The sequence below is a fragment of the Microtus pennsylvanicus genome, chromosome 9 (genome assembly GCF_037038515.1).
Source record: "Microtus pennsylvanicus isolate mMicPen1 chromosome 9, mMicPen1.hap1, whole genome shotgun sequence".
NCBI lineage: Eukaryota > Metazoa > Chordata > Mammalia > Rodentia > Cricetidae > Microtus > Microtus pennsylvanicus.
Genome location: NC_134587.1, coordinates 44,678,534 through 44,700,539, shown reverse-complemented (window position 1 = coordinate 44,700,539; position 22,006 = coordinate 44,678,534). Strand labels below are relative to the sequence as shown.

The following is a 22,006-nucleotide window of genomic DNA, read 5'->3' as shown; positions in this document are numbered from 1 at the left end:
CAAAAATAGGGCCCAATCCTTTCTTCAGGCACTGCCAAGAGAACAGAGTCAGGCAACATGTTACTGAAGGTCCAGGGATGATCACACTTGGGTACATGCAGTGACCCACAGGCCACCCAACTGGTTTCTGTCCCTGTAGCCACCACCAGGCCGCGCCGCAGGACAGCACTTGGTGGTACTGTAAACTGTGTCCTGTCACACACAGGCTTCAGCTGCTTGCTCTTCACAGGCACCAGCAGGGCAGACACAGGCTTCCTCTTCCCAAGAACAGCTCCTAGAGATCAACAGGAAATTCCCACAGGCGGGGCTGCCACTGCTGACCCCTTTCTCATAAACAAGAGCAGGACAGCGCCACAGCCAGTCCTTTCCCGCTTCCTCCACACAGCTGGGTGGGTGAAGCCCACTCTGGGGGTAAGGTGGGGGGCAGCCGGCATGTACCTTCTGTCTGCCCCTGGCCTGGGAAAGGGCTCCAGATGCTACTGTTCTGCTGTTGGCAGCTCCCAGGTCACCTGACTTGTGAGGCAGGCACACAGGGAATAGATGTGGATGGGATGTGGGACTCTTCTGGGGAGACTTTTTTTGGTTTGTTTTCTGAAACAAGGTTTCTCTGTGTACTCCTGGCTGTGCTGGAACTGGCTCTGTAGACCAGGCTGACCTAAAACTCAAGAGTACACCTATCTCTGATTTCCGAGTTCATGCTCAGGTTGAGAGACTTTAAGATTTATACTTGTCAATGTATGTGTGTGTGTTAGCATGCATGAGTGATATGTATAGTTGCCTGTAGAGACCAAAAGAGGATGTCAGATGCCCTGGAGCTAAAGTTACAGGCCACATGACATGGGAGCTGGGAATTGAACTCATGTACCAGGAGAGCACTCTTTCCTGTTGTGGAATCCTACTTTAACTATGTAAAGATGTGTTGCATTTGTTTATGCTGCATTTGTTTAACTTTGTAAAGACGTGTTTCACCTTGCCTGCCTAAGGCACCTGACTGGTTTAATAAAAAGCTGAATGGCCAATAGCTGGGCAATAGAGGGTTAGGTGGAACTGGCAGACAGAGAGTAAGTAGGAGGAGGAATCTAGGCTTGAGGGAGAAGAGAGAGGAGGGAGAAAGAGAGATATGCTGGGGTCCAGCCAGCTGCCTGCCAGGCAGTCATGAAGGAAGCAGGAAAGGAGGACATACCGAATGAAAGAAAAGGTAAAAAGCCCCAAGGCAAAACGTAGATAAAGGGGCTGGAGAGATGGCTCAGAGGTTAAGAGCATTGCCTGCTCTTCCAAAGGTCCTGAGTTCGATTCCCAGCAACCACATGGTGGCTCACAACCATCTGTAATGGGGTCTGGTGCCCTCTTCTGGCCTTCAGGCATACACACAGACAGAATGTTGTATACATAATAAATAAATAAATACATAAAACGTAGATAAAGAGAAACAGGTTAATATAAGTTATAAGAGCAAGTGGAGGCCAAGCGGTGGTGCATGCCTTTTTTAATCCCAGCACTCAGGAGGCAGAGGCAGGCAGATCTCTGTGAGTTCGAGGCCAGCTACAAGAACTAGTTCCGGGACAGGCTCCAAGCCTGCCTCAAAAAACCAAAAAAAAAAGGGGGGGGAGCTAGTGGGACAAGCAGACAAGCATAAGATATAAGATAAAGCTGAGCATAACTAATAAGTCTCCATGTTATGATTTGGCGCTGGTGGTCCAAGAAAGCCTGATACTCTTTCCAGCCCCACTTAGGGAAAGTTTCTACTCAGGCCAGATAGAAAAGGGCAACAACAGACCAAAGAAAGTTCCACTGAGTCCAGCATGGCGAACTGGTGAGTTTACTGAGACTGCTTACAGGCTCATGAGCGAGCTCTTGCATTGCAGCATGGCTGCTGGCCTGAAAGCTGTGGAGTGTCCCCTTACACATCCTGTCAAATGTAGTACCTCTTGAGATCACAGGTTGACACATGTGGAATTTTCCTTTACACTGTGTGAATATATGTTGCTTTGATTGGTTTACTAAAGAAGCTGACTGGCCAATAGCTGGACAGGATAAGGTTAGGTGGGAGAACCAGACTAAGGACACTGGTAAGAAGGGTAGAGTCAGAGGAGTCACCAGCAAGACACACAGAAACAGGAGGTACGAGATGAAAGAGAGGTAATGCCATGTGGCAGAATGCAGATTAATATAAATGGGTTGATTTATGTTGTAAAAGCTAGTTAGTAATAAGCCTGAGCAATCAGGTGAGTGATGTGGGAGTGTCATATATCAATCTGTTTATTTCACTGGTTAAGTAATAAAGAAACTGCTTGGCCTCATAGGTTAAAACATAGGTGGGAGGAGTAAACAGAACAGAATGCTGGGAGGAAGAGGAAGTGAGCTCAGAGGCCATGCTCCCCTCTCCTGGGCAGATGCAATGAAGCAAGCCACCAGGTCAGACATGCTGAATCTTTCCCGGTAAGCGCACCTTAGGGTGCTACACACATTATTAAAAATGGGCTAGTCCAGGTGCGAGAGTTAGCCGAAAAGAGGCTAGATATAATGGGCCAAGCAGTGTTTAAAAGAATACAATTTGTGTGTTGTTATTTCGGGGCATAAGCGAGCCGGTGACGGGAGCTGGGTGGAGCTGGGTGGATGGAGGGGAGTGAGTGACTGGACTATCAAATGAAGGTCTGGTCGCCCCTCACTCCTACCAGGGAATGTAGAGTCAGTCTTGATACACACAGCTGCCTTGATTTCAAGATGCTCACCCCAGGTCGTGCCTGGAGGATAGCATACCACAACAGAGGATTGATTCCCTATTCCATGTATGACGAGTAGGCCAGGGAAGTCTTTACTTTTGATATCCGGAATCCAAATAGTATGTAACCAGTAGCAAACATGCATCACCTTGTGTATTAAAGAAAAAAAGTCACCAGGTGGCAGTGAGTTAGAGGACAGCCTACAGAGTGAGTTCTATGACAGCTGGGGCTATACCGAGAAACCCTGTCTCAAAAAAAGAAAAAAAAAAGAAGGAAGAAAGAAAGAACCCCATGATAACAGTTTGTTCAAAGCTTGAAGCTGGAGTCTCCTGCCTGCTGTTGAGGAGAACTGAGGAGGAGGTAGAGGCAGAGAAGGCTCAGGGAATGCAAAGGATCTAGCCCTAGGACTGCAGTGTGCATGTTCAAGTTCACAACCTCACCTTCTTTCCTGAGGTGCTGGTTGCAACATGCTGCTCACGCTGAGTCTTTGTCAACAGGGGACAAAGGCCATTGACAAGATTCAGGTCATGAGATCAATGTCATGGGTTTGTTTTTCAGATTACATGACGGTCTCTAAATAAACCAGTTTTGGGTTTGGAGCCTGGGGCAAGAACTCTAAGGGCCTTCCCCACACCAATGTATTCTCAAAACATCCTACAGGGAGCTGGGTACTAAACTGAACCTCTAAAGGTGAGGCATGCCTTTGATCTCGGCACTTGGGAGCCTAAAGCAAGTGCATCTCTGTGAGCCCAAGGTCAGCCAGATGGGTAACCTGAAGTTCAGAGAAGTTCACTGTTGGTAAGTGAGCGTGTGGCAGCTATGATTCTAGCCCAGATCTGAATAGAGACACAAGTCTTTATTTATTCATTTGTTTATTTTTATTATTATTTTTGCTTGCTTGGTTTTGTTTTTTGTAACATGAATTGTCCGCAGTTTTTGTTTTTCAAACCAGTTTCACTATTTAGCCCTGGCTCTTCTGGAACTCGCTCTGTAGACCAGGCTGACTTCAAACTCACAGAGATCCTACTGCCTCTGCCTCCTGAGTGTCACCACCGCCCGGCTGAGACTCAGATCTTCAATTGTGCACTTACTGACTGCTGTCTCCTTTTCCAATTGCAGGCAGAGAACCTCGGCCTACACATGTGCACATAGTCAGTGCTTGGGAAGCATCCTGCCTTGCCAGCTTCTCACACTCACCACACCCAGGTCAGTGCACCCGAAGCTCTGAGAAGGCCTGCAGCACAAGAAGACACTGTGGTAGCACATGCATACAATCCCAGCACATAAAGGTCTGAGTGGGAAACTAGGTCCAGGCCTGCCTGGGCTTTACAGAGAGACCCTGTCTCACAAAACTGAAAAGAACAAAGAAAAACAGCACCAAAACAAAGATCCCATTCAACCAGAATTTTCTGACCAACACGACCAGAGACTGCCTAGCAGTGTGTCAGCAGCAGGCACCAAAAAGACCTGAGAGAAAAAAAAAAACAGTTTCCAAATAAAAGCCTTGGACTGGGGCAGGGCCCGATGCGCGTTTCAGGTTGCGGGCTAAGGGGCGGGCCAGAGCGGTGGTGAGAATTTGGTAGTGGCGGTAGGGTGTACGCCTTGTCTGAAACTCGGTCTGAGGAGTCCGTTGGACTCCCCCCTCCCCCGAAAGGAATCATCAACAAAGAAGACAAACGCCCATCTCTCTGTTGGAAACCTTTAAGTCACAGGATGAGTCTACAGTGGACTGCAGTTGCCACCTTCCTCTACGCAGAGGTCTTTGCTGTGTTGCTTCTCTGTATTCCCTTCATTTCCCCCAAAAGATGGCAGAAGATTTTCAAATCCCGGCTGGTTGAGCTGGTAGTGACCTATGGCAACACCTTCTTTATGGTTCTCATCGTCATCCTTGTGCTGTTGGTCATTGATGCTGCACGTGAGATCCGGAAATATGATGATGTGACAGAAAAGGTGAACCTCCAGAACAATCCAGGTGCCATGGAGCACTTGCACATGAAGCTTTTCCGTGCTCAGAGGAATCTCTATATTGCTGGCTTTTCCTTGCTGCTGTCCTTCTTACTTAGACGCCTGGTAACTCTCATCTCCCAGCAGGCCACACTGCTGGCCTCCAATGAAGCCTTTAAAAAGCAAGCAGAAAGCGCCAGTGAGGCGGCCAAGAAATACATGGAGGAGAATGACCAGCTAAAGAAGGGAGCTGCCGAAGACGGAGGCAAGTTGAATGTTGAGAGTGCTGAGGTGAGGCTAGAGGAGAACAAGAGCCTGAAGAATGACTTGAAGAAGCTAAAAGATGAGCTGGCCAACAGCAAGAAAAAGCTAGAGAAAGCTGAAAACGAGGCTCTGGCCATGCAGAAGCAGTCTGAGGGTCTTACCAAGGAGTACGACTGTCTGCTGGAAGAGCATGCCAAGCTGCAGGCCTTAGTACGTGGTCCCTCGGACAAGAAGGAGGAGTAAAGGCTTGTTTCTCCCCCTCCCTGCAACTGGCTTCCTCCTGATCCGTGCTCACTGTTTACTACTGAGAGCTTACCCTCTCCCTCTGGTACTTGGGTTTATCCCCTTCTACTTCCCCAGTTTTTTTTTCCACAGCTTACAGATCATTATTTTGACTCCTTTACACATACCTGCCATCAAACCAAAAGGGACCTGATTGTTGCTCATTTGGAGTATTTGCCATGGTCCTGCCTGGCCAGGGCACTTTCCAGTCCTAGAAGTGTAGAAGAGCACTTGTGACCTGGCCTGCAGTTGAGCCCCATTTATTTTGCTGTATGTCCTTAAGGTGAGGCAGGTCATCTGTTTTATCCTGAGGACAATAAATGTTGTTAGGTTACAAAAAAAAAAAAAAAAGCCTTGGACTGAAAGAGCACAGCCAGCAGATGCCACTCAACTGCCCGACACACTGCAGAATATCCTCTGTCCCTGCGTAAAGGATCCAAAGGATATGGTTCTGACCTTTGCTCTGCTTGGGGAGGCTGCTGAGTAAGGCTGAGACTCTGCTCTGCTACCTGCATGTTGGCTGTCCTGCTAAGGCTGACTCTGACCATCTGTGCATAGTTGACATCTCCCTTGACTTCATGGATGCTGCAATACTAGAAGGCAACTTTTGCAGTCTTGAAGCCAGACTCTGCTGGGGATCTAGGAACCAACCTTAGACTCAGACCAGTTAATGGACTGAGTGGAGTTAGTGGAGGCTTCTGGAGAGTAGTGTCCCTGGGGCATAAACAGTGGTAAGAGTGATCTCAGCATGAGGCAGAGGAGCCATCCAAAGAATGCTGCCCCTGGAGGTGGGAAGTGACAAGGGAGGAGTAACAGTGGTGGAACAGGCCATACAAGGACTTCCACTTAAAACCAAGGACACACTCTCCACAACGAGTAAGTGCTCCAGGGTCACTGCACAGGGAGCACTCTGTTCTGCACTTTGCCCAGAGACAGGTGGCAGTGTGTGTAGGGTAAAAGGGCCAGCCAAAGAAACACACCCTGGCTCTGAGACCCGCGCCAGTGAAAGAAATGCTTTAGCCCCGAACCCAGACCCAAAGAGATGCACCCTGTCTCTGAAACCAGTGCCAAAGAAATACTGTGTCCCTAGACTCAGAGTCTGTGAAAGAAATATGCCCTGGCCCCAAAACTAGAGCCAAAAACTTTAAAAGGCCAGTGAAAGAAACACAATTTGGCCCTGAAATCAGCCATTTCTGCCCCTGATAAACTAAACTAACCAATCCCTCCTCTCCCTGGAAAAACTCCACCCCTAAGAAGCCCTATATAAGTCCCTCTGCCTGTTCAGGTTCTGGCTGCTCTTCTTCCACCTTGGTAGAGGCAGCCACTCTCATGGATTCTTCCCTCCCAATAAATCTCTTGAACAAGGTTTGGGTGAAGACCCTCTTTTGCTGGAGCATAGCACAGCGGGACTGTAACATTTTCTCTGGAGAAGCCTTCACCTAGCAGGCCGAGTTGTTACACCTTTGCCAGGGAAGTCAGAGGCTCGGTCTGCTAATGGAGCAGGAGCAGAGCTGTCACCGTGGGGAAACCTTCCCTAGAGTAGGGCTGTAAACTGCTACACTTACTATGACCTCTGCTATTCCCTGGCCCCTGACTGCCAGAATACTCTTCCTCCTGAGCTGTAACACTCAGTATTCCCTGGCCCCTGACTGCCAGGACCCCTTTCCCTCTGAGCTGTCCACTTCTGATGTAAAGTGTAGTATAGGTGCTTCTGTAGACCTGGGAAGGACAGCAGAAACAGCCTGAGTTGGGAGTGTGGTCCAGCCACAGGAAAGGCCAAAGTACTGACAGGAGATAGCCATAAAGGGGGTGACACATTCTGGGGCCTGGATGGGTCCAAGAGGGATTATAGAACATGTGGTAACTGGGGAATCCAGTTTGTGGCTGGGGGGGGGGGCAGTGCAAGCACCCAGAAGTTGACATGAGTGGCCAGCGGCAAAGCATCTAGAGCCAGAAAGATACAGAAGCTGTCCAGGCCACCTCTGCGCTGCCTCCTCCTCAGTCAGGATGGGGACACCTGCTGAGGCTGTGCAATCACTTGCTCATGGTAGAAGGACCAGAACTGAGGCTCCAGACTCACATGCTCCTCCAGTGCCCTTCTTCCTGGAAGTGTCCCTTCGGCAACCCTGTTTATGTATTCATGGGTACCTCCCTTCTAGACTACCATAGGGCTCCTTCTGTCCTAACAGTGCTCAGTTCTCTGCTTCTATGGCCTGATGTCTATCTCCCCTCAGACTGCAGTGCTGAGGAGGCCAGGGACACATTTCCTAGCATAAATCCCCGTCCAAGGCAGATCATTATGGCAGGGCAGGTGAGTGAGGCCAGGGATGGAGAGGTGGCGAGCGAGACTCTAGGTACCCATGTGGAGCCCATCTGGGTCCTTCTGGGGTCTTTGCCTATTAGGCTGTGCCTCAGTGTCCCCACATGAAAACCTGGAATCACTTTTGGTTCCTCCCTTGAAGCTCCTTCAAGCAGCAAGTAAACCCACTACCCGCCCAGACTCCTGACTCACAGGGCAATCCCTCGAAGCTCCCACTCTCTACAACCCGCCTTCTAACCTGTGTCCTCAGCAGACAAAAGGAACACTGGGAGGAGGGCCATCACGTTTCTTGATCTCCTATCCTATGCCCTACAGACCCTAGGAGGCAAGAAGGTCCTGAATAACAACACCCCTCAACCCCAACAAGCTATAGGACTGGGAAGACAGGGAGTCAAGCCACCATCACCCCAGTATCTCCTCCACAGTCCTTGTTTCCTTCCCCTGGGCTGCCACAGAAGAACTTAACCTTCACTGACAGTGTGTCCCGCTCATTTTCACTGTCCTAAACCTATGAACACACTTAAATTCTGCTTCCCTTCCTCCCCTTCCTCCAGTGTTGTCTGCTACTCTGTGTGCTCCGGAGAGCAGAACACAGTCAAATGGGGTTAAAGGAATCATCGCCCCCTTTCCAAGGTGGAAGGTCTTTTAAAACTTTCAGGTCTTACATCCCGTTTTTCACAATTTAGCTTCCAATTTCATTGTGTTTCTTCAGACTGGGAGCATCTTTGCCGACCTCCGGCTCACCACACCTTCACGGATCTGATACTCCTTCCCGCCGCTGGATGCACAAGACAGCGACAGAACCAACTGGAGTTTCACATCAAGAACCGGTCGTCCGGGGAACCCCACCAAAATCCGAGGTCCCTAAAGCCGGTGATCTTGCCCCCATGGCAGAAAACTGTCCGGCAGATCAGGAAGAGGGAGGGGTTCAAGGAAAGAGACTGGCGCCGGGAAGCCCAAGGCTGAGAACCGGGAAAGCTGCTGATGGGGGTGCTGTCCAGAGAACGCCCAGCGGGACCACAGGGAAGCGGACACGGGCGCCTGTCTGCGGGGACCAGCGCAGCAAGTGTGATGTGGGAAGCGCGGCGGAAACTAGGGTGAGAGGCGCGTGCGGAGGCCGAGCGCAAGTGAGTGGGTTCCGTGAGGTGACAGCGCGCGTCGCTTTCCCCACCCGACCCACTCGCCTGGGCCCGCCGCTCCCGGCCTCACGTCCTGATTCCCGCTTCTCATAGCCGCTCACGCCGTGGGTCTTTGGCGCCTTGTTTTGTTTGCCCGTCACTGTACCGCTTCCTAGGTATCCGCCCCGGAAGTGATGTCACCGGGCGCAAACGGGGGCCGCCGGGGGTTTGGTGTGTGGGTCACCATGTTTTTAAAGGGAAGGGAGAGTTTCCCCGCAGCTTCTGACGGTGTTCTTGGCGCCATGTTGCTTCTGGGCAGAAGTAGCACATTTCGGGCTCCACCTCTTTAAAGGAACAGAGACGTTTGCAACCTTAGGACTACATTTGGGGTCGCTGTAGATTTGACGAAGCATCGCAGTTCTTCGCTGAAGCAGGTCAGTACCTGGTCGCCGTGCGAGATTTTACCGAAATCGCGTGTTGAAGCCGGCAGGTTCTCCAGAGGGTTCTGAGTGCATGTGCTGCTGTTTGTGTGTGATGTGTAGCTTCGCTGAAAAGAAGGCTTGGTCCCCCGAGAAACACTTACGCGCGCGGTTGGCAGCTCTGCACTGCAGTGGGACCAGTCTGGCTAGCTCTCTCTGCACCCGCATCCACTCGCCCAAGGTAGTCCTGGCCAAGAAGATGAAGACTGCGGTTACGGAGAATTCCCGGCAGAGCTGGCGCCAATAACAGCCTCCGTGGGTTCTTCTGACGATTCCCAGGCTGACAGTAGTCATGGCAATTGGGTTAAAGTACTAATTTGGGACAACTTCCAAGTTAGGTAAAGAAACTTAGGGACAGAAAGTGTAGCCTTCAGTCCTGCTGCCGTTCGAGTGTTCGCGTGCACGCCAGCTTTCTACTAATATGCACAAGTTGTTAATTTAACAAGACGAGGAATTTAACGACTGTGTGCGCGGTTTGATTCTTCGAAAGAAAGAGGTGAAATTATCTGCTGAGCCAATGCCTAGGTCCGGGGCTCCTCTTAACGGTCTTGTTTCCCTCTAATAAAGGAGGCGACAGGGTAGGGGAAGTTAAAGGATTTAGCTAGAGTATTAGGGAAGAAGAAACGGGAATTTGAATATAGGGGCTTTTAACCTGCTTTGGTCAGATGTGCACAACCCGCATACCGCCAGGCATAGCACAAGCACAGACATGCAGCGTGAATTGTTGGACAAAGGGGTCTGACAGGAAGACCCATTTAACTAGCCAAGGGAGAGGGTGAACAGAAGAACAGTGACAGAGCCCGGGATAAAGTCCAAGTCATTTTCCACCCTGGAGTCGGTAGACCTGGGCCATGGTCCATCAATAGATATGACCACCGCAGCAGACACCAAGTCGCCCCACTCTTTCACGTTTTCGTACACATCAGCCCTATTTTCCGATGGGCGAGGCACCGAGTTTGGAAAGCAGATCTATACAGGCTCACACTCCCTTCCCACCCACAGGAGGCATTGAGAACACCACATCCCTCTGTCCGCCTCCTGGGAGCATCAAAGTCTACACACTAGCCTAGGGCTGAATAGACATGTACTGTTCCCATCCCACGATCCTATGCACAGGACAAAGAACCAGACTGGGTGGAGTCAGAGGGGACTTCTAGTGACCTTTCATCTGTGATAGAGAAGTATATAGAATGACTGCCCAGCATTCCCTGAGGGTCCCACGTGACTGGTAAAGTGCCCATCATCAGAGCAAGTGCAGGTTGGAGACCTGCAGGCTGGCCTCAATGCACCTTCCTTTATGGCCAAGCCTCAGGTCCACCCACCACTCCACTTCACCTCCCTAACCTCAGGACCTGGCTCCTGATTGCCAGTCCGGATGGGGGTGACAGAAGACCACAGGAGGCTTCACAGCAATGACATGTTCTTTACCTTGCTCACCTGCAGGGTCTTTGCAGTCTGTCCCCAGAGCAGCAAATAAAAGTGTCACATCTCAGGAGGAGGGGCTCTTGGCTTCCTGGTTGTTGTTACTGGCTGAGTTTTCAAATTTCCAAGGAACAGGGACACCTAAGCTTTAAAAAAAAAAAAAAGGCCTGCTCCTGCCTCTGTGACCAACAGGCCAAGTCACCTCAGCTTAGCAGGAGAGGGGTTCATTAGGCCTATCCCAGCAAACACTGGACCTGAGAGACTCCTAGAGGACCCAGGGAGCCCCTGAAAGTTTCCCACCTCCTTACCCAGGGTTGGAAGGGTGAGCTGGGAACTTCCTGTCCTTTGCTGGGACTCTGACTTTGGGTAAGTTCTTTACCTGATCCAATCCTCAGCTTCTCTACCTACAAAATTGGCAGGCCCCTACCTCCCTGTTATGTAGAACTGCCCAGGGAGTACGATTTCAGTTTTGGATCTGCATCCTTACAAAGGGAACAAGAAACAAACTGCCTGCTGTTTGTCACACCTGGGTTTGCTACAGATCGCTGTGGGCTGGGAACCTTTAGTCAGAGCTGCAGAAGTCACTGCTTTCTCCTCAGCCCAGTCCAGGGTCAAAGATCCTGGGTCTCCATTCTTGTGTTGTTTAGTTCTTAGGCCAGCATTTCCCTTGGGAATGTCTATATTATGGGAGCTCTTTTTTACTGTTTAAGGGGGGGGGGGGCTGAGCCAGGCAGTGGTGGCGCACGCCTTTAATCCCAGCGCTCAGGAGGCAGAGGCAGGCAAATCTCTGTGAGTTTGAGGCCATCCTGGTCTACAGAGCGAGTTTCAGGACAGCCACGGCTACACAGAGATACCCTGTGTTCAGGAGGATATATATACATATATATATATACACACACACACACACACACATACATATATATGGTGGGGGAGATCTTGTGTTATGAAATAGATTTTTTTAAAGATTTATTTTTAGTTTTAATAGTTTGTGATTGTCTCACTGTGTGTTTGTGTGTGTGTGTGTGTGTGTGTGTGTGTGTGTGTGTGTACATGAGTATAGATGCTTGTGGAGGCATCAGATCTCCCTGGAAGCTGTAGTTACAGGCAGTTGTGAGCCACTTGGTGTGGGTGCTGGGATCAAATTTAGATCCACTGCAAAAGCAGTGTGGCTCTTAACCACTGAGCCGTCTCCCTAGTCCTGTGGAATGGGTTTCTGAGGAAAGTTTGTAGGTTTCAGAGGTAATTGGTTTCTTTCTTTCTTTTTTTTTAAATATTTATTTATTTAGTATGTATACAATGTTCTATCTGTGTGTATGCCTGCAGGCCAGAAGAGGGCACCAGATCTCATTACAGATGGTTGTGAGCCACCATGTGGTTGCTGGGAATTGAACTCAGGACCTTTGAAAGAACAGGCAATGCTCTTAACCGCTGAGCCATCTCTCCAGCCCCCTAGGTAATTGGTTTCTTGCTAGCTAACTGCAGGTTACTGCATGCATACAAGGAGCATGACGTGTCATGGGTTAGACTATCTGTGGTGCTGGGGATCAAGTCCGGGTCTTTGTCCTTGCTGTGCTGATTCTTTTTTTTTTTTTTTTTGAAATTTTTTATTTATTTATTTATTTTTTAATTTATTTATTTATTAAGGATTTCTGCCCCCTCCCCGCAACCGCCTCCCATTTCCCTCCCCCTCCCCCGATCAAGTCACCTTCCCTAATCTGCTCGAAGAGCAATCAGGGTTCCCTGACCTGTGGGAAGCCCAAGGACCGCCCACCTCTATCCAGGTCTCCTAAGGTGGGCATCCAAACTGCCTAGGCTCCCCCAAAGCCAGTATGTACAGTAGGATCAAAAACCCTCTGCGATTGTTCTTGAGTTCTCAGTATTCCTCATTGTCCTCTATGTTCAGCCAGTCCGGATTTATCCCATGCTTTTTCAGACCCAGGCCAGCTGGCCTTGGTGAGTTCCCGATAGAACATCCCCATTGTCTCAGTGTGTGGGTGCATCCCTCGCGGTCCTGAGTTCCTTGCTCGTGCTCCGTCTCCTTCTGCTCCTGATTTGGACCTTGAGCTGTGCTGATTCTTTACTATGCTCCAGATGGGTCTGAGCCCATAGGCTGTGCCCTGGGGACCCATGTTCCATAGTTAACTAAATGGTGGAGCTGGGTCATTTAATCTTTGGAGCCTGTCCTGGAACTTGCTCTGCAGGCCAGGTTGGCCTCAAACTCACAGAGATCTGCCTGCTTCTCCCTCCTGAGTGCTGGGATTAAGGCGTGCACCATCACCACCACTCAGCAAAAGGCAGGGTTTTATTTTGTTTGTTTGTTTTAGTTTTTGAAGAGGCTTTATTTTTTCAAAGCCAGCCTTATAAGCTGGGCATGGAAACTCATGCCCACAGTCATGTTTGGGAAGCTGAGGGATCCAGTGAGTTCCAGACGGGCCTGGGCTACAGGCTGAATGAGACTGTCTCAGAATAGCCAATTAAATAAATAGATTAATAAAACCCCACAGAGGATGGGAGGGGGCTCTTGTCCGAAGTCTGTGTTGCCAGGGAGCAGACTTAGGGTTGGCTCATATAGGTGAGTGCAATGTTTTCAGACTGGTGACCATGTCCCACAGCAGGGGGTAGTGCCAGAGGGACTCTTTAGTGCTGTAAATCTCGTTAGTCCACTGGGCCGCTGTTGTACTGGTTGCCCACATGCAGTTTCTGGCATGTTACACAATGGACATGTTAGGTGGGCGGCTGCTCCAGGCCATCTTGCTGATTGCCAGACCCCTTCACAGTCAGCTTCCATGCACACCAGGGCACAAGCGCACACCCGTGCCAATGCATAGCTAGTCCCATGTGAGTTCAGAGGGAGGCCCGGGCAGCGGCTTTAAGAAGAAGCAGAGCTGGGCAGAATCCAGCAGAGTGAATGGCATGGAATGCATGACAGGCATCGGGCAGAGCTGGCACCCCTGTGGGTCAGGTCATGCCTAAAGCAAATAATCTGTATGTCCTAACGCAAGGAGAACATGGAGCTGCAGAGCCAGGGCTCAGCCAACCCGAGGCCGCTGAGGTGGCTCTGTACCAGTGTCAACACTCTCTAGCGTCCAAGCATGTCCATTGGGGTCAGCAGAGCACAGCTGACATCAGCACCAAGTTTTTGGAGCATGCCTGGTGTCCAGGGTCATCCATACACTTTCTGGTTAGGCTGCTGGCCATTAGCTGTCCAGGCTCAGGGAGGTGTGGGGGGGAGGACACCTGCTGCCAGCACCTGGCCTGACATTGATGTCTCACATTGTAGATGCTTAGGAGACACAGTTTATAGGAAGGTGTTGTAAAGGTCACATGGTGTCCCTCTGATCCCTGCCCTGGTGGAATTGTCTCCTTAGTGTACCCAAGCACCTGAGCTGCCCCCATGGCAACACTTGTCTGCGAATTGTTTGTTTGAGACAGAGTATCTCTGTGTAGCCCTGACTAGCCTGGAACTTGCTGTGTAGACCAGGTTGACTTCAAGATCACAGAGATCCACTTGGTTAGCGTCCCAAATGCTGGGATTAAAGGTGTGGACCGTGTGCTGGGCCGCGATGGAACACGCCTTTAATCCCAGAATTTGGGAGGCAGAGGCAGGCAAATCTCTGTGAGTTTGAGGTCAGGTTCAACTGGACAAGAGCTAGTTCCAGGACAGCTAGGGCTGTTACACAGAGAAACTCAGTCTCAAAAAAAAAAACAAAAAACAAAACCAAACAAAACAAAAGCTGTGCACCCCCACGCCTGGCTCTATTGTATTTACTTACTTATATATTTCTAGTTTATGTGTTTAAGTGTTTTTGTCTGCATGGATATCTGTGCTCTTTATCCCCCCACCCCCGCCACTCAGACCCAAATAATCACACAGAAACTATATTAATTAAAACACTGTTTGGCCAACAGCTTGCGTGTATTTCTAGCTAGCTCTTACATATTAAATTAACCCATTTCTATTAATCTGTGAAGCACCACGAGGCTGTGGCCTGCCTGTAAGGTTCAGACTAGGGACTGGCGGCTTTCTCCTTCAGCAGCTACATGGCATCTCTCTGACTCCGCCTACTTTCTGTGTCTGGGTTTGGATTTCCCACGTGGCTTTGCTCTGCTAAGCCATTGGCTGAAACAGCTATATTCATTAACCAATGGTAATAAAACATAGTCACAGCATACATAGGGGAATTCACATCAGATATCTATCTTAGGGTTTCTATTGCTGTGATGAAACACCATGAAGAACAAGTTGGGGAGGAAAGGGTTTATTGGGATTACATTTCCATATTGCTGTTCATTATTGAGGGAAGTCGGACAGGAACCTGGAGGCAGGAGCTGTTGCAGAGGCCTTCGAGGGGTGCTGCTTACTGACCTGCTCCTCACGCCTTGCTCAGACCACTTTCTTTTTTTTTTAAATATTTATTTATTTATTTTATTATATTATATTATGTGTATAGCATTCCTTCCACGTGTGCCTGCAAGCCAGAAGGAGGTTCCAGGTCTCATTATAGATGGCTATAAGCCACCATGTGGTTGCTGGGAATTGAACTCAGGACCTCTGGAAGAGCAGTCAGTGCTCTTAACCTCTGAGCCATCTCTCCAGCCCCCCAGACCACTTTCTTATAGAACCCAGAACAGCCTGCTAAGGGGTGGCATTACCCACGATGGGCTGGGCCCTCCCCCATCAGTCACTAATTAAGCAAACACCCTCTCAGGAGTCAGGCAGGTGGATTTCTGTAGGCAGTTTTCTGTCCCTCCAGTCTGCTCCCAGATAACCACACAGACTTATTAATTATAAATGCTTAGCTGCCTCCAGTCAGCTCTTACAACTTAAATTAACCCATATTTCTTGTCTAGCCTCTTTTAGCATGGCATGTTCATCTTTCTTCTCTCCGCATCTCCTGGCATCCTTTCCCAATCCACCCTCCTTCTTCCAAGAGTTCTCCCTGCCCCGAAAATCCTGCGCAGCTATCAACTAGTAAGCTCTTCATTAAACAACGAGAGTAATGCATATTTACAGTGTACAAAAAGATTATCCCAGCCGGGCGATGGTGGCGCACGCCTTTAATCCCAGCACTTGGGAGGCAGAGGCAGGCGAATCTCTGTGAGTTCGAGACCAGCTTGGTCTACAGAGCTAATTCCAGGACAGGCTCCAAAGCCACAGAGAAACCCTGTCTCGAAAAACCAAAAAAAAAAAAAAAAAAAAAAAAAAAAAAAAAAAAAAAGATTATCCCTCTGTGAGTTAAAGGCCAACCTGGTCCACAAAGTGAGTTCCAGGACAGCCCTGAAGAAACCTTGTCTAGAAATAAAGGAAAAAGCCACCTATAGGCCTGCCTGCAGACTGATCAAACTGAGGTATTTTCTCAATTGAGGCTTCCTCCTCTCCAGTGACTCTAGCTTGTGTCAAGTTAACATAAAATTAGCCAGAAAAATGTCTGTGCACCATGTGCATGCAGCGTCCACAGACAACAGAAGAGGACTCTAGTGCCCAGGAACTAGAGTTGCAGACAATGTGCAACACCATGTGGGTGCTAAGAACCAACCCCAGGTCCTCTAAAAGAACTGCTAATGTTCTTAACTTCCAAGACATCTCTCCAGCCCTTATTTTATTTTCTATTTATTTGGGGATTTTGTTCCTTTTTTTTTTTTCAGACAGGTTCACTTTGTAGATCAGGCTGGTTTCGAATTCACAGAGTTCTGCCTGACTGTTTCCAAAACTGGTATTAAAGGCACAAGCCAGCACCACCTGGCCACTTAAAATTTTTAATTCTCTCTCTCTCTCTCTCTCTCTCTCTCTCTCTCTCTCTCTCTGTGTGTGTGTGTGTGTGTGTGCTTAGGTCCTCTGAAAGAGCATCATGCACTCCTAACCTCTGAGCTGTCTCTCTGGGCTCCACTCCCCTCTCCACCCCCACCCTTCCCACCCCACATCTACCCTGTGGATTTTACATCCCATCAGACTCTTCATGATTCTGAGAAAATGTTCACACTTTTGCCATTGTCACCACAATCCAGACGTTACCAAAAGTCACTCAGGCCTGTGGCCGTTATTCCCCATTTCATGCCTCACTGTCCTACCCCCCTCCAACCTCAGGCCCCCATTCATCTTCTTCAAGTGTCTGGGAGCCCTTACTGTGGACAGAGCCTGGATCCGCTCATGCCACACAAATGTGCTACCAACAAACCCTATCGCCAGCACTATGGTCTAATTTTTTTTTTTTTCAAAAAAATCAGGAGACTTAGAAGATGGCTCAGTTGGCATAGCGCTCGCTGCATAAGCATGAGGACTTGAGTTTGATTCCCAGTGCTGGTGAGAGAATAAACCTGGCACACCTGTGGTGCCTCCTGGAGCCACGGTAGAGGGCTCCTGGGGATTGACACCCAAAGGTATCCTCTGGCCTCCACACACAGCCACACGCTGCTCCTGGGCTCACATGAACAAACACACTGAACACACACTCACAGATCAAACTGTATGCAAGTCTACGAGTCCCCAAAGCCAGTGTTTATAATTCAGTAGTCCCAAATCCAGTGTTTATAATTCAGTAGTCTCTTGAGACGTTCTTCAACACAGCCATTCCTTCGTCATGAGCAGCCTTCACTGCCCCAGTCTGACTAGAGCAGGTTGCTGGTGTCCAGACGCAGTTAAACAGCACTGTTCTCAACGACACAGTTCAGATGTCCGTAGCCATGGGTTAATGACTGGCAGTTGTGTAACACGAACTTTGTAGTTCGTTCCTCCCCCTTGGATCTCAGTAGGAATGACAGGTTGTGGAATAACAGGTTGCGTGTAAGTGGCAACCAGTCCTGTCATGCCCCTGCCCCGTGCCGGGTGCCGATTAGTCGCTGTATTCATTCAGGGACAGCCAGCGAAGCGTGCTGTCACCCAGTGAGGAAACCAGCTAACCCACGTAGTGTCTCACGCAGTGGGTTATCGGAAGAGCGTTAGCCAGCAGAGACACAAATACGGACAAGCGAGGGCCCAGGATGTGGTAGTCACATTTGCATGGGACCAGGTGGATGAAGGAAGGAAGAAGAGCTGACGCTACAGGAGCACTGTAGCTGTCTCTATTGAAAACTTCCGGCTGCAGTGAGGGAAGTTTCCCAAATGGACATGACTAGCAGCAGAGAGAAAGCTGTTCCCAGGATGGAGAGGTCCCAGAGAAGGGCCTGCAACATGCCAGTCAAGGGCCCTACACTGAACCATGTAATCACTTCCTGTCCCCCTGTCCACATCTGGTGAGCAGCCACCTCTGCATTGGTTGGGTTCTAGATTCATCATATGAAAGGGATCAGGCAGTGTGTGGCCTTGTGTGACTGGTATCTTTCACTCAGTATAATCGGATTTTTCTCTGGGTCATGAGTTTACAGATAACGACACGGAGCTCAGCTTAGGCTTGTCCCACTAGCTCTTGTTTGTTTGTTTCTTTGTTTTTGTTTTTCGAGACAGGGTTTCTCTGTAGCTTTGGAGCCTGTCCTGGACTAGCTCTTGTAGACCAGGCTGGCCTCGAACTCACAGAGATCCGCCTGCCTCTGCCTCCCAAGTGCTGGGATTAAAGGCGTGCACCACCACCGCCCAGCGTCCCACTAGCTCTCATAACTTAAATTAGCATACTTTTTTAAATCTACATTTTTACCATATGGCTTTTTACCTTTCTTTCCATACTGCCCATGCTGCTTCCTCTGCCTTTCTTCTTCCCAAAGTCCTCTCTGTCCCCAGAAGTCCTGCCTAACCTCTTCCTACCTAGCTATTGGACATTCAGCTCTTTATTAAACCAATCAGAAGGTGTCTTGGCAAAGACATCTTCCCAGTGTAAACAAACATCCACAATAACTCAGCACAGCATAGGTTCATACAATTAGAGCAATAGTAGTAGCTCTCACTATGTGGCTGTACTGTAGTTTACTCAGCCATTGATGAACATTTGAGGTTTCTTTTCTTTTTTTTTTTAAAGATTTATTTATTTAATTTATTTATTTATTTTGTTTACACCATTCTGTCTGCATGAGTGCCAACAGGCCAGAAGAGGGCACCAGATTTCTTTACAGATGGTTGTGAGCCACCATGTGGTTGGCGGGAATTGAACTCAGGTCTTCTGGAAGAACAATCAGTGTTCTTAACTTCTGAGCCATCTCTCCAGCCCTTGAGGTTTATTTACTACATGTCTCTAAAAAGATGTATTTGCCAGGCAGTGGTGGTTCACACCTTTAATCCCAGCACTCAGGAGGTAGAGGCAGGCGGATCTCTGTGAGTTCGAGACCAGCCTGGTCTACAAGAGCTAGTTCCAGGACAGGCTCCAAAACCACAGAGAAATACTGTCTCGAAAAACCAAGAATAAATAAATAAATATTAAAAAAAAAAACAAAAAAGAAAGGCTCTTGATAGATCTTCGCTTGGATGTCAGTTTTCAGTTCTTTAGAGTTTGCTATAGGAGTGGAATTGCCAGGTCACAAGTAAATCTATGTCTGGAAGTCATAAACGTGAAATGCTTAGCTGGGTGTGGCGGTCCATGCCTGTGATCCCAGCATTCAGAGATCACGAGTATGAGGCCAGCCTGGGCTGCAGTAGTAAGACCCTGTTCAATACAAAAAGGTGGAGGTAGCAGAAAAGAGAAAGGGAAGAGGGAAGGAAAGAGAAGAAAAATATATATATATTCTGAAGTCTTCATCATGAACCGTTGGGTGTCTGGTGCCGCTAGAGAAAGACAAATCTCACTCGGGCGGAGCTAGCAGATGCACGTGAGGACGAGTGTACCTGAGGGACGGTGGCAGGACGTGGGCCAGGACAGGTGGTCTCACAGAGACTCTAATGAAGTGCGTGGTCGCGTGGGCTCTGATTTGGGTGAGCGCTTAGGAAGAGAAGGTGCCTCGCCTGACTCCACAGCCAGTTGTGTTCCTCCTGTTGTACCCAAACAGTGGCCCAAAATGTCAGCATCAAGCGGGGACACACTACAGGCCTAGTAAATGCAGACACAATGTCTTATTGTGTAGCCAAGGCTGGCGTAGAAGTTAGTGTGTACGTCCCTCTGGCCTCTTGTCTCTGCACCTTGAATACGGGTATTCCAGACTGGTATCGTTCCCAGCTGTGTTCTGCAGGATCTCACTATATAGCCTAAACCAACTTCAAATTTGCAATCAGGGAAGGAGAGATGGCTCAGTGGTTAGGAGAACTGTCTAAACTTGCATTGGGGTTATGTTCCCAGCACTTAGCTAGGAGCTAAGAACCTTCTATCTATAATTCCAGTTACAGAAGATGAGGATCTGACGCCCTCTTCTGGCCTCCTTGGGCACGGCATGCATGTGGTGCACAGGCTTATATGCAGACAAAATACTCATACACATAAAACATAAATACATTTGCAATCTTCCTGGTTCAGATTTTTGCTGCTTTAGCTCATACATTTGCTCCTATTGCTGAGTTCATTTTGATATATTGTAAAGTAAGGTTTGGTTTGTTTGTTTTTAACTTTGAGGCTGGGTCTCACCTCGTAGTCCAAGCTGACAGTCGAGGCTGGCGTCAGGCTTCCAGTCTTCTCATCTTCGTCTCCCAGGTGGCGGGATCACAGGCTTGCAATGCCACGGCCACTCCAGATTCATTCTTTTCTGTGTAGCTATTCTAAGAGAGATCTCAGAAATGGTAATTCTTTGGTTCAGCATCCTCACATGGACCCTGGGAGCTTTTGAGGGAAAAAAGCCCTGCATGGTCTTCATTAAATATTCTCCACCTGAGCCAAACCACAGAAACGACAGATGTTCAGCCTCTCTCTGCAGCAGCCCTGCAGCAGCCTCACGATCCACAGCAGGTCTAGGGCTACAGCCTCAGTTCTCCAGTCAGAACTATGCAAAACACTTTGTAGTGTGACGGTGTGTGGGCCAGTGTGTGCGTGTGCGTGCGTGCGTGTGTTTGTGTGTGTGCAACAGGATCATACTTCGCTATAGTACTGGCTGGCCTGAAACTTGCTATGTAGACAAGGTGGATTCAAATTTGTAGCAATGCCTCTGCCTTTACTTACCCATGTGCTGGGGTTATGTGTATATGCCAGCCCACCTGGTTCAGTTTTGTTTTGTTTTTGTGTTTTGAGACAGGTTTTCTCTGTGTAGTCCTGGCTGGCCTGGAACTCACAGATATCTGCCTGCCTCTGCCTCTGAGTTCCGGGATTAAAGGAGTGTGCCACCACCATCTGGCTTTTTTTTTTTTAATATTTATTTATTTATTATGTATACAATATTCTGTCTGTGTGTATGCCTGAAGGCCAGAAGAGGGCACCAGACCTCATTACAGATGGTTGTGAGCCACCATGTGGTTGCTGGGAATTGAACTCAGGACCTTTGGAAGAGCAGGCAATGCTCTTAACCTCTGAGCCATCTCTCCAGCCCCCCTGGCTTTCTTCTTCTTCTTCTTCTTCTTCTTCTTCTTCTTCTTCTTCTTCTTCTTCTTCTTCTTCTTCTTCTTCTTCTTCTTCTTCTTCCTTCTTCTTCTTCTTCCTCCTCTTCCTCCTCCTCCTCCTCCTCCTCCTCCTCCTCCTCCTCTTCCTCCTCCTCCTCCTCCTCCTCCTCCTTCTTCTTCTTCTTCTTCTTCTTCTTGTCTTTTAAAACCCTGCCCTTTTCTCCAGTGCTCAGAACACAGTCCAGTTCCTCCTGGGCCCTCCTCTGCTGCTGTTGCATCATCAACAGACTGCATAAACACCTTTTGCCTGAGGGTGAGCTTGGATGTCATTTCAGACCAGTGTTTATGTCCAGCTGATCTAGTTGAAGACTGTGTTTGCCCATTGAATGGTCTTGGCCTCTCTAGGAACGATCACCCATAAACATGAGAGTTGATTTGGGAATTGTTCTGATGCAACGTTCTGCATGCCTATTCTTCAGCAGTCCCCTCTCGCTTTATTATTACTATTCTTATTATTTTAGAATTTGGTCCTTCAGCTCCGCTCTGTAGTGAGCTTTGAAATGGTGTGGAGTGATGCATCCAACCTTCCCAGAGTTGTCTGTTAGGCTTTATGTTTGCTGGTGGACTTTTGGCTTTAGGATTTTTATTTATTTATTTTTTTTACAATTATTTGTTTGCTTGGTTGGTTTGGTTTTTAGAGGCAGGGTTTCTCTGTGTATCTCTGGCTGTCCTAGAACTCACTCTGTAGACCAGGCTGGCCTCAAACTCGTAGAGATCCGCCTGCCTCTGCTTCCCAAGTGCTGGGATTAAAGGCGTGCGCCACCACCACCCACCACTGCCCGGTGACAGATTTTATTCTATGGCTCAAGCTGGCCTAGAACTTGGTGGTGGTCATCCTCCTGCCTCTCCTCTCAAATGCTAGGAGTATGCACCACCACATAGCTACCCCCCAGCCTTTCTTTTTCTTTACATTTGATTTGTGGAAGACATGGAGTTGCTGGCTGTGTAGCTCCTGTCAGTTTGGGTTTGTGAGCTGTAATTCTGTGGTGTCATTCACCAGGTTCTTCAGTCGTATG

General features: G+C 48.8%; 1 protein-coding gene and 1 pseudogene across 3 annotated transcripts in view; both read left to right on the top strand.

The window, feature by feature from the left end:
- The first annotated feature begins 4,436 nt into the window (after nucleotides 1–4,436).
- Nucleotides 4,437–6,577, top strand: LOC142857455 (B-cell receptor-associated protein 31 pseudogene; annotated as a pseudogene).
- Nucleotides 6,578–8,846: 2,269 nt separating this feature from the next.
- Nucleotides 8,847–22,006, top strand: part of Kyat1 (kynurenine aminotransferase 1) — a 30,743-nt gene continuing 17,583 nt past the window's right edge. The window contains exon 1 of one of the 3 annotated variants that reach the window (XM_075985689.1): nucleotides 8,847–9,085. The gene's annotated coding sequence lies outside the window, so the exon portion shown is untranslated. The remainder of the gene's footprint in view (nucleotides 9,086–22,006) is intronic. The other 2 variants (XM_075985691.1, XM_075985690.1) reach the window with 2 other exon arrangements.